Source organism: Heterocephalus glaber, unplaced genomic scaffold (genome assembly GCF_053883595.1).
Source record: "Heterocephalus glaber isolate CG9 unplaced genomic scaffold, H.glaber_assembly_v1.0 deba00001688, whole genome shotgun sequence".
Lineage (NCBI taxonomy): Eukaryota > Metazoa > Chordata > Mammalia > Rodentia > Bathyergidae > Heterocephalus > Heterocephalus glaber.
The window spans coordinates 3647719-3660096 of record NW_028258413.1 but is presented as its reverse complement, the minus strand read 5'-3'; the positions used below and the strand labels follow the sequence as shown (position 1 = coordinate 3660096).

Genomic DNA, 12378 nt, shown 5'->3' with positions numbered 1-12378 from the left:
CAGGCCCCTGCCTTTCTGGGGCTCTGATGTAAATGTAGCCATGCCCTGGGGGACCTGTGATTGATAGCCCAGCCTTGGGTGGGAGAGCCAGTGCATCTGGTGGTATTTTTAAGTGTAAACTAGAGGGAGACTAGAAAAAGGGAAGCTCTACCAAGTTTTCACCAGTGGGATGGGCAGAAAATAAAGTTCATTATCTGTAGGGCGGCACCTGTTTGGAGAAAGTCACATTCTGGGAGGTGGGGGTTGTTGATCAAAGGAGAACATAGGTTTCAAGAAGTAAAAAATACCATTTCGCTCCCTTTTCCTTTCAGGATTTATCCAGTCCTTCCTGGTGCCCAGGTAGGTGGCTGGTGCACTGAAAGGCATAAAACATCCATCCCCCAAGATACTAAGACTCTCGGACACCCATGGTGGCACAAGAGCAAAGCAACGTGGAGGGGTGTGCACTGTCCCAACTCAGAGAGACACAGCTGGTGGTTTGGAGGCAGAGGCAGAATCCATATGACACTCGGTCACTGGGACAAGCAGGGGTATGGTTTGAATCTGAAATGACCTCTCCAGATCTTATGCATTGAGGGCTGGGTCCCAACACAGCAAATGTTCATGGGTGGGACTAGAGATGACTGGATCATGACAGTGCTGGTCTCATCAATGGATTCACTCACTGATGAGTTCATAGCTGAACGGCTGTCAGATGGGAGGAGGTAGCTCCCTTGAAGTGTGACCTGAACAAGTCCATCTTAACCCTGGCTCTCTCACTCATTCTGCTTCCTGGCTACCATGAGCTGAGCACCTTCATCTACCATGCCGTTCCACCATGATGTTTCTGCCTCATCATGGGACTAAAGGTGATGGAGCCAGCCAACCATGGACTGAACCTTCTAAAACCGTGAGCCAAGATAATAAACCTTTCCTCCCTCAAGTTATCTCAGGTATTTTGTCACAGAAAAAAACAAAAACACCAAACTAACATAACCAGGATCTAGTCTGAGTGACAAACCCACCATTCATTCCCAGTTTACCCTAAAGAAGATCAAGACAACCTCCTTCAAGCTCTTTCTCCTTCCTGCTCTGATGGAGGTGGAGAAATCAAACCCCTGAGAGTTGCATGGTGAATTTTGTCCCGCAATTAGGAAAGTATTTCTTCTCCAGAGGTGACTGAGGGTTTATTTGGGGGAGAGAGTTGTAAGTGATCCAACTTGTCCTAGAAGGCTACATAATCCCACTTTTATTAGGAACTTCAAGGAAGAGAAGAGAGAGGGAACGGAATACAAGACAGAAGAGACCAGAGTCCACCTCCAGGCCCCATGGGGGCCCCTGAGAAGGGAGGCGGCGAAGTGACGTGGGAAGCACATGCCTCGGATGTGCGTTCATGCTGTTCTTTTCCCGAGGTCACAATGGCCAGCAGGAAGGCGTTAACAGCCTCATTTCATGAGTGAGGAAATCAAAGCTCCTGGAGGGTAAAGAGCTCATCCTGAGCCACCTAGCAAGCCAGGAGCCCAGGGCAGGGTTCTCATCCCAGAGCTCAGGACTTTTCCCGAGCTCTCTCCATTCTGCCCAAAACTCCAGATAAAAATGCTGCCTGAGACCCAGGCGACTGGGCCCCGTGTTCGCCGGGGCCTCTGCCTGGCCAGCCCCTCCTGGGCCACAGCAGAGGGTCTGCCTACACCGCCTCCCCATTTCCCCGGCTCACCCACATTCTTCCCATTTCTGCAGCATTGTTATCATAGCAGCCATGGTTTACCCAGGAAATGGAGTGTTTGTTATCTGAAGTGCTTTCATGGGACATGCTACGTAAATCCTAACGCCACCGTGAATAAAACTAGAGGTGTTTATACATCCATAAAACCTGGCAAAAAAATCAAGATATGCATCTATTTTTATCATTCTGATGCAGAACTTTGCTGTATTTGCCTATTTATACAGTGATTTCCTTGCACGTTTTCTATTTTTTCCCATCCTGTCATTCTTATTCCCTGGGTAATATCTATGTCTCTAAGGAAAAGGAAGCAAGTAGCAGTGCACCTGTGGTGACTAATTATAGTGGGTCCTTGGTATTTGGTAAGAAGGCCGCCTGTCTCTGAGAAGTTAACCCTGCCTTTCCACGGGGCCCGCAGCATCAACACCCACACATCTCCATGACGAGCAGCTGGATTTTATGTGGTGTGCAGAGAAGTGAGCTGGTGCGAGGGTCTTGGTTTGGGGCTTGTTTTCCTCCCAAGTTTTGGGAGAGGGTTAGGCTTTGGAAAAGTACATCTGCTTGGCTGTGTTACTGGAAATTCTCTAGCGCGTCCTGACCTGTCTGCCCCAAGCCTGGGCCCAATAGATACCAAGAAAAAATGCTCCAAGAAAAAGCATTTTCACTTTCTACCCGCTGTTGAGTCTGCCCATGAGTGGTGTGCTGGTTCCTCTGACTCGAATCACTGTCTGCTGGGAGCGGTGGGAGGCCACAGGCTTTGGCCAGCACAACCGACAGAGGACTGGACTCTGGCCCCCATGGTGTTGGCTGGATTCCACTCAGCTTAGAGGAGAGAGAAAGCCATGATACTCTCAATGATTTCTGTTCCCTCAAGGCCACGTGCGGCACATTCACATCTGGACAGGCCTGGGGACTCCCGTGGCACAGAAGAGAAAGAGGCCTCCGGGTCTCTGCTGCTCTGCCTGTGCTGAGCGGCAGGCCACGGCAGCAGGGTGGGCACAGGGGCCAGCTTGCTCCAGCTGCCAGCTTTGGGCTGGCTGGGTGGTTCCACATATCAAAGCAGTGTGTGTTCATCTAAGAAACCGGTAAATACAAGGTGCTGAGCACACACACACATCACTGAGAGATCATATGTGTATAATAAGCTGTTAAGATACATAACTTTTTCCATGACAAAAAAAAAAAATGTTTGGAAAAGATCTCTGTATTCCGGATCTGGGTTCCTTGGAGGAAGACTGCTGAAGGACCCTGAAGCATCATGTCCTGTCAGGACCACTGCCTACAGGAAGGTCAACTCAGATTGGCTACAGTAACACACTGACACACTTAAAAGTTGGTTTTCCTAAAATTCTTCAAAAGCTGAGTGTGGTGGCACACGCCTGTGACCCCAACAGTGGGAGGCTGAGGCAGGAGGATCAAAAGGTCAAGCCCCGCCTGGGCAATTTAGCCAGACCCTGTCTTAAAATTTTAAAAATAAATAAAATGAGTTGGGGATGTAGCCCTGTGATCAATCTCCAGTACCAGAGAAAAAGAAGGAGGAGGAGAAAGAGAGCGAGAGAGGAGGAGGAGAAAGAGGAAGAGGAAGAGGGGGAAGAAGAGAAAAGGACTCTGCATGCTGCTTTATTTTACTACAATCTCAAAACTACCCCAAAAGATAAAGTCTGTTTTTAAAAAGAATTCCTACAAGTTTGTAAATGTCTTTAGGAAGTGGGTCTTTTGGTGGTGAGAAAGACCGACAGGTGTGTGCTCCAGCCGGACAGGTGTGCCCTCCGGCTGCCCGGAACCTACACAGCAGCCTGGCGCCAACGTGCCTCTCACCCGGAGCCAGGTTTCCACCCTGAGCATTGCAGGCAAAGGCGAAATCAAATGGAGCTGGTTTCAAATACTTGCAGCCCTTCAAATATTTATAACCCTTTGGACAGCCAAAGGCAGCAGGCTCATTATTTACCAAGCAAGTGGAAATGATACGGGATGAGGCAGAGCAGAGGCATCAGTCGGACTCGAGGCTGGTCGCTAGCGGGATCTCCAGGTGGCTGGAGGGAGGAGTGGCCCTATTTTAGCCTCAAAGAAGAACTGGACCATTGGGCTACACGTGACACAGTTGCTACTGAAAAGATCAAAGGGGGTTTCTGGTAAGGGCTTCTGTAGCTGTCCTTGAGTTGATTTTCTGAGCATCTCTAATGAGCTGCCGAGAGAGAAATGTGTGCTCTCTGGGGCTGGGAGGTCCCCAAATAGCAAGCTCTGTGAGCTCCAGCAGGCAGACTTAAGGAGGTGAGATTACCGTGGCTGCAGCAAGACCTTCAAATTTCCCAGCTGAAAAGCTTTGTATTGGAAACGACAGTGACTTTATGTTTTGCTAATTAGAAGACCAATTAAGGCTTACTTTAAAATTTTTCAAACAACACAGTAACGTGGGGACTTCAAACCCCGCTCGTGTCCCCAGCACGACAGTGAATGGTTTGCTTACGCTGCAGTTTTCTCTGCGCAGATCCATCTGTAACACTGGTGTCGGCCTCCGTTCGCATGTCCTGTCATGAGGCCATCGCTCGTGCTCAGCTCTTCTTCCGATGGTCCCTTAGTGAGAGAGAGGTTTGCAGATCTGATGCCAAGGCCAGTGCGATTGTCCGACAAGTTGCTGCCTAACGTGTAAATGCCCGGGTTCCACCTCACGCCAGGAAGGTGACACTTCCTAAACGTGCGCCCTGAGCTTGCGAATTTAAGCCCTTTGCAAGCTGGAAGTGTGGAAGTCACCCTTACCGAGAGAGACTGTCCCTGGAACGCTGTGTCCGGCCCACAGCGCGGCTGGAGAGAGCTGTCTGAAGACTGCACTCAGCCCTGGCACGGTCCGTGACTCGGAACCCCAGCCTCTCCCTGCTCCTGGGCTGCCAGTCCCGGGCTGAGGGTCAGCTTGCTGTTGCCCCCTGCAGGCTGCCAGGCCTATTTTGGTGCCCGGGTTCCCCAGAAAGTAGTACTGCGCCTATCACAGGCAAAGCCCGAATAGTTGCTGTGTCGATTTCTTTCCCGGGGAAGAAACTTCATTCGCTGGTAATTAAAAAGGCCGGGGCAGGTGAAGCAGCTGCTGGGCAGAGTTCTCCGGGGGGGGGGGGCGGCAGGGGGACAGGGACCCTCTTCTCTGGTGGGAAAAAAGAAAAGAGTAGGATTGGGAGATTTTCCTCCACTTGGGGACCACCCTACACCTAACCCTAGCTTCAGGCTATGCCCTTGGCAGAAATGGCATTACACAGTCAGAGGACTGATGCCTTCCTTTCCCAGGTGAAAAGATGGCTTTTCGAAGGTTAATAATAAAAAAAATCAGTAATTGAGCTTTAAAAATAAGCCAAAGCCATTGATAATTACTTCCCCGTCCTTTGGCGCCCTCTATCGAGGGTCAATGCAATTGCAGCGAAGTTCGGCACCTCCTCTTGCAGCTGGGAAGACCCGAGCTCCTTTCTACGCAGGAGGGAGGGGAATTCAGTCTAGGGAAATGCGCTGCTGCCCTGCCAAGCGGGTGTGCATGAGGTCAAGTGTCTGAACTCTGTGTCTTAGGCCTTTGTGCATCTTAGGCCTCTCCTTGTGGCCAGTGTCAGCGCTCAGAGCAGAACTGCGTCGGAATCAGCACACGGCAGCCGGTGGCCCGGAGAAGGAAGCGCCCGCTGCCCGGAGCTGCCCACCGCTTTGCCTTTCTGTCCAGACAAAAGCAGATCTGTATGGGAAACAAGGACAAAGCAAATTTTAAAATGCAGTCCTTATTTACTTGTTTAATATTTTCCAAATGTCTTCCTTCCAAACTAATGTTAGTCCTTACCAAACGCATGATCCTCTTTTCATAGAAAAATTAATGAATCAGTTTTTGAAAAGATAAACAGTGCATGTAATTTTAATCAGAACACAACTTTTTTAAAAAGCACTGAAAATGAAAGCAAATAAAAATATAAAATATCCCCAAATGGATTAATTCTATGTGTTTAGTTTCAGAATTTTTTGAATTAAGACCCGTGTAGAATAGAGTGTAAAATCTCAAAGGTCAGCCACTTGAAATATTTCAGCGGTCAGCCACAAGCATCCTCCCATTTCCTAAGGTGGATCCCGTGTTGGGATCTGTAACTTGGCTTCACAAACCTGAAGTGCAGGACTCAAATGCGAGGTTGTCTGCAGAGCCAGCTGTTGCCAGAAAGACCACAGCTTCTAAGCTGGCCAGCCCGGGAGGCCCCTCAGATCTGCCATTTCCTTGCGGTCCAGCTTTCTCCGTCTGTTTCCTCATCTGTGGGTTGGAGAAAGTGAAGTAGAGGTGAGCTGTGGAGGATTCAATGACCATTGCATCTCAGCTGTCCAGTCCAGCACTGCTTCCCTAGAAACCACGCAGGTCACATGTGCCACGGACACTCTCTAGTAGCCATGCTAAGAATGGTAAAAAGAAACAGGTGAGTGTCATTCTAACATCATATTTTACTTAACCCTCTGTAGCCCAGAAAGAATTTCAACATGTAATCAACACAGAAATTAACTTTGACATTTTACATTTTTTAATCGCAAGTCCTCAGAGTCTATTGTGTGGTTTACACTCACTGCACATCTCAACCCAGACACCATATTTAATGATTAATGGTTTTTCTACCAAGCAATACATTTGTCTTGCTAAGCTTCCCAGGCTAGCTTTGAACCTGAGATCCTCCTGCCTCAGCCTCCCCAGTAGCTGGGATTGTAGGTGTGCACCGTCACCCCCAGTTTCCTTCAGTTTTCTAATCACAGTGCAGTGTAGTTGGAGGCTCAGTCTCAGTCTCTCGTGTCACGTTTCGGCCTCCACTAGCCTGGCAGTGTCACATTGCGCCACACAAGCCTAGCGCAGCACCCAGCCTTTAGCCATCCCAGTACGTTCTAGTTCCAAGGTTGTCTCTACCCTGGCTCTGCCACCCAAGTGACCTTAAAAAGTCCTTGACCTCTCTGGAGGTCATTGTTCTCATCTATAAAATGAAGGCATTGAACTGCACAATCTCTGAGAACTCTTCCCATCTATAATTTTGTTAAAGGTAGAGGGGGTTTACATTTACTAAAGGAAGGACAAGAAGTACACTCCACAGGGTGAGAGGGCTCACGGCGCCTCATCCATAATTGTTCATTTCTAAACCCCACTCCCACTCTTGGGTCTCATTCCCCTGCCCCACTTCCTAGAAAGGAAAGCAGAAATTCTCTCTGCTTAGCTGACACTGAGATTTCTCTTCTACACTCTTTTGGGGAGGGGTCGAGAGAGGGTCTCGCTATAGAGTCCAGGCTGGCCTCGAACTCCCAGAAATCCTCTTGCCTCAACCTCGGTGGTGCTGGGATTACAGGCTGGCTCCACCACACCCAGCTATGTTCTGCACCCTTTTGTGGAGCATCAACCTCAAAGGAAGACAGGACCCACAGAGGACCCTGTCACAGGCCCTGCCCTGCAGGGCCTGCCCTTCCGGACCTGCCCTTCTGAGGACATTGACAGCACACCGGGAGGAGCTGTGTGAGCTACAGATCTGGAGCGAATGAAATGCGCAGGAACCACTGGATAGCTGCCACGGAGCTTGAAACACAGTTACTCCTATTCTGGGGTTCAGTGAAAAATCCCCCCAACAGTGTCACGAGCAAATCTGCCTTTTCTCCTGGACCTGTACTGCAGGCCCTACTCAGGCATAGCTCGCATGGCGTGGAGAGGTGGACAAGGAGCTGAAACGCTCTGTCATTGGTCTCAGAGAATGCAGCTGTCCGAGTCTCACTGCTCTGCTGGCACCTCACCGTGGACTCCTGGGGACAGCGCGGCACAGTGGCTGCGTTGGCCACACTGACATTGCCCGGGACCCGGGCATTGGTGCAGCCACTTCCAGAGGAGGCTTGGCCAGCAGAATGTCTTTCAATCCACCTGCTCTCAGTGCTGCCCCTGGTCCACAAAATAACACATTTCCACTTCAGCCACTGAGACCCCAGCTGGACCCACTGCAGCTCAACTCTGCAAACCGGAAGTCATGCTGCTTGCATCTGCTGATGGTGGCCGCAGACCTGTCCCTCCGAATTCCTGCATGGAGGGACAAAGATACAGCTATAAATTTCACTAAATCCTGAAGCTATTTAGGGTTTCTTATGACTCTGAGCACTGATTTCTGCCCCACTGAGACCCCACGGAATGGAAAGATCTCAAAAGAAGGCATTTGATGATCTGGCTGGTAAAAACATAGAAATGATTAAAACAGAGGCAAAGAACCCACATATTGCTATTACCGTCATGATTAAAACATGCAGCTCATTAATTTAATCTGACAGTGGGCCCTTTTGTGGGCAGGCAGCTCATCTGCAATGTCTTACGCCACCGAAGAGACCTCTCCCATGCCAAGACCGGCTCCCCATTTCTTTTATTCCTGAGAAGCCATCGGTATAATCCAAAATGATTAAAGCAGTGGAGATTAAATTGCAGACAAAGAACTTCAGACCAGATCAGGAGTGGGAAAATAAAACTCTGAACAAGTACAGAACTCAAGGGACTAACGATCAAAACATTCAAGTTTCCATTTTTTTTCAAGCTGCAAAATTCAACTTTCTAGTTTACAACACAGTAGAAAAAGAGCTGACATAATCTATTAGTGCACTAATGCTTTGTCTCTGCAAGGAGTTTCTCCAGGGTCCGTAAAAGAGAGCTTGTCCGATAATGTATGTGTCACACACAGATTCACAGAGGTAAAGGGAAACGGATGAAACAAAGATCCCAGGCCCTACTCTCCCTGCCGTAGCCTCTCCTCGGCAGAGAGGAGGGAGCTCTCAGACTTCATCCTGGCCTGATTATTAGCAGAACAGCATCTAAATGCTTGATCAGGGAGGCAGAAGGCCAGCAAAATTATCACCACACAAAAATTACAGAAAAGCCAAAAAACCCTTCGGATATATTGGGTCCACCTACCCTAGCCCACTGAAGGAAAATTTTCTCGTTGTAACTGTCCCCTTGCACAAAGCAAAAGAACTAGCTCAAACTCCTTTATCACTCAAAAGGCAAAGAAAATCTCTTCTGCTGACATTCCGCATCTGAGTCCTAAATCCCAGCTCGGGCCTCGGAGTCCAGCCTGGCTTTTCCTCTGGAGTCGGAGTGAGTATTTTAAGGCGCCATGCCCCGAGGCACCTGACGTTAGAAGATTCGGGCCTTCCCTTTCACATCTCACTGTAATATGGAGACGCGCTGAGTTGGGGACACAAATCTTAGGACACTTTCAGCACTTCTTACAGAGGAAAGCAGGTCAGTAGAGATCCAGCACATTTCACCTGAACGGGAAATTTCACCCTGAAATTCCCGTCAGACAGCCAGTTCCTCCCATGGAAAGGTGAGCTGCCAGGTACTCCAGGCATCGTGCCCACCCGAGGATAGATGGGTTCTTTTTACATCAAAATAAACTCACCTTCAGTAATCAAGTCGTCAAGGAGAAGCTTGGTGGTGGACTGCGTCTCCCACAGCCCACAGTGCCCCTGGGTGAGCACCGCGTTATCTATGGAGACAGAACATTTGTGAACCTTTCATTTGTTTTCTTTTCAGTGGTGCTGGCAGTGAGACCCAGGGCTGAAGTCACTGTAGCACCAAGCTGTACCCCCGCTGCTGTCTGTGGAGATGAGGCCACTTCCAGTTTATATTTCCTCGGGCTTGTAGGGTCAGTGTGGGCTATTGATGCCTAAGAGTGATGTTTAGAGCAAAATCCTGCTATTTTAGATCAACTCTTTCATTTAAATTCCTCCTTGTGACCTACTTTTTAACATATTTTATAATTTATTTATTGTATCATCCTTCGATATTGGAACTTTTTATTTGGGACTAACAGAAATGGTGCAGCTAAAGAAAATAATGCTTTTCTCATGCTATATACATGGTAATTTAAATCATTTCAATTAAACAAACTGTCCCATGAGAGCTCCTTGATGATCTAGTTCAGCTGCTTTTGATACAGTCAGAGACCCCCCGAAAGCTTTTGGGGCACAGGCCATCAAATTAACTCGCTTAAGAAAGTCACCAGACACCAGGCATATTGACAGCACTCAGATGACCTACTTGAAAAACGTTTGAAGCCATTTTGCGTTGTGGGCCCAGAACAAATTACTCTTATTTCATAAGTAGCTCCCAATTTGTGTTCCAAAAGGCGTCCAAATCCAACCACTGAGATTTCTTATCAAAATTTTGGGGTTTTTTTCTCTTATCATAGCTTAAAATTATTTTAAACCACATTTGTTCATAAAATTCTCATTCTGTTACTACTTTGTCACAGAATAGTCTTATAATGACTACTATAATTTAAAAATTCACAATTTTAGGGCCGGGGATTTAGCTCAGTGACACCATGCCTGCCGCTCAAGTGCAAAGTCCTGAGTTCGATCCTTGGTACCAAAAAATAAAAAAACAAATTCACGATTTTGTATGATTTCACTTGCTGCCATCCCTCCACCCCAAGATGCCAGGCCTACTTGGACATTTTTATGGGACATAAAATATTATGTACATACATAAACTACATTAGTGAAAGTGTTGTTGGATTGCTCTTAAGATAAACTAAATATTCCTTTAAATTGAGTATTCAAATGCCTTCAAATAAGCTAAAGGCTTAAGAAGACCAGAAATTCTGTTAATTTTACTGTGGTTGAAAACATGAGAAAAATTTCTTATGTTCCTAACATAAGAAGTAAAACTTGAGAAAAAAATTATATCATTAAAACAGCTGGCCTTTTGAATTCAAATATCTGTTAATTTCATTTAAGTACAGATAAACCAGTTGGACATAATAACAGCACAATGGCTGATAGAAGATCAACTAGTTCTTTTCCTATTGTACGCTACAGCAATAAGAAAAGGGTAGGTTCTGAGACCCCAATGCAACCCCAACTTGGCTTATAAATGGGATAGTTTTATGCACTCAGTCCTATTAATAATTTTGCCAGATGTGATGTTGCATGGTTGTAATCCCAGCACACAGGAGGCTGAGGCAGGAGAATCTTCATGAGTTCAAGGACAGCCTAGGCTATACAGTGAGACCCTGTCTCAAAAAACAAACAAACAAACAAATAATAATAACATTTTATTTACCCTGATTGCAAAGACCATTTCTCGAGCAGGGTGAGGAAGCTGCCTGCTAGAATAGATCCTAAGATCTCAGTGGCTTTAACACAATAACCCTTTATTACTTCTCTCTCTCAGAGGACAGCCAACATGGTCATCCCATTTTGTGGCTTCCAAATGACTGAGATCTTGGTGTCTTCTTTTTGATTTTATAGCCAGACGATGGACAGCAGAGGGAGAAGGAAGAATACTGTGGCAGATTGGGGGCTTTTTAGGGGAGGCAGTGGGAGAGGTATTGTGCCCGCCCCGTGGCGTGGTCACAGCAAGCACATTGGGTGTGGGGACCTGGGCTCAATGTCTGCCCGGCAGGTAACAAAATGGGCTTTGATGGCCACATCCATCTTGCCATAAAAGTGTCTGTACCCTAAACAGGGACTTGCTGAAGTGCTTATAACCTCACAGCTGCTCTCATAACTGAAGAGGTCATCACCTGGTGTCCAGGCTGAATAATGAGAATAGCGTCTGTGTAATAACAGGAATCTGTGCCATCCCAGCCAGGGGACAGCAAGTGACCAGCAGCCACTCCCATGGCGCGATGTTAATCACCTATGCCTCGAGCGTCCCTCCGAGGGACTTGGATTCATGGTTCCGGCCCATGCCCTGAGTTCTGGAATTACTTTCTTTCCTCCTTGCCTGGCTGTTAAAATGCCCAACGCTCTAACTTTAACTTAACTTTCATCCAGGAAGCCGGAGTGAATCGAATTAGACATAACCCAGTTTTTCACTTCCTGGCCCCTGTGACCCAAGCCAGTGTGTTCAGAAGCACCCGAGGAGCCGGCGCGAGGCTGAAACCGCGAGTATTTCTAAAGCCGTGTGTTTTTGAACACTTGAACCCACGCAGAGCCCCACCAGAGCACCTCAGTGGCCTCTGAAGGGATGTCTCACGTGTGGCTTCCTGAGCCCTTGCCGGTTCTCAACTTTCTCCCAAGACCTTGGGTGCACAAGGAAGTCCACCCACTGAGCTGCTGGTCTCCAAAGCACCCATGAAGCGGAAAATTGAGGCGAAATCGCAGAAAACTCGGGTAAACCTCACAGCTTGACTTGCGCTTCTGTTGACTATCACAAGCCCAGAGCAACACAGCACAGGAGTGGCAGGCAAGGCGGAGAAGATGGGATTGAGCCCTGCGGGACGACCTAGAAGGAGATGGAAGCAGGGCCTGGGCGCTCCGCCTGAGCAGGGCTGGGAGGGTGACGCCAGAGGCTCCCTCAACAGTCCCACCGCTCTCGCGGCTCTTCCTCTCCGGAACGAGGACAGCGCGGGATGGGTGCCGTTTCGTCTCGGGGCTGAGGGGACACTCGGAAGCCGTCCGCCCGCCCGCCCGCCCATTTCCTGCCCAGAGCGTGACCCTCCCCTGGTCCTGCCCAAAGTGCTTCTGCGGCCTCTTCAAGCCTCCCTGGCCCGCATCTGCCTGCCTGTGCAAGACAAGGGGCCCCAGTCTTCTCTTCTGCACAGGAGGGGTCTCAATTCCTACCTTTAGGTTGGGGTGAGGGTTAAATAAATTCGGTGTCTGACTTTTTGCTTTGCCGGGCGGGGGGCTGGCCCAGGGCCTCGGGCCGATAGGTGAACGCTCTC

At 48.5% G+C, this 12378-nt stretch overlaps 1 long non-coding RNA gene across 5 annotated transcripts; it reads right to left on the bottom strand.

Annotated features, from left to right (window-relative positions):
* Nucleotides 1-1178: 1178 nt before the first annotated feature.
* LOC110345978 (uncharacterized) lies at nt 1179-12087 on the bottom strand. 5 transcript variants are annotated; one of them, XR_015446396.1, is made up of 7 exons: nt 10773-12084; nt 9106-9192; nt 7463-7739; nt 5819-5960; nt 5057-5402; nt 4167-4273; nt 1179-3806 (listed from the first exon to the last, which is right to left on the bottom strand). It is a non-coding gene; the product is annotated as an uncharacterized LOC110345978 (long non-coding RNA). The 5 variants fall into 5 exon arrangements; XR_015446397.1 differs by having other exon boundaries at nt 1179-4273; nt 5819-6097; nt 10773-12087; XR_002389713.2 differs by having other exon boundaries at nt 1179-4273; nt 10773-12083.
* Nucleotides 12088-12378: the final 291 nt, after the last annotated feature.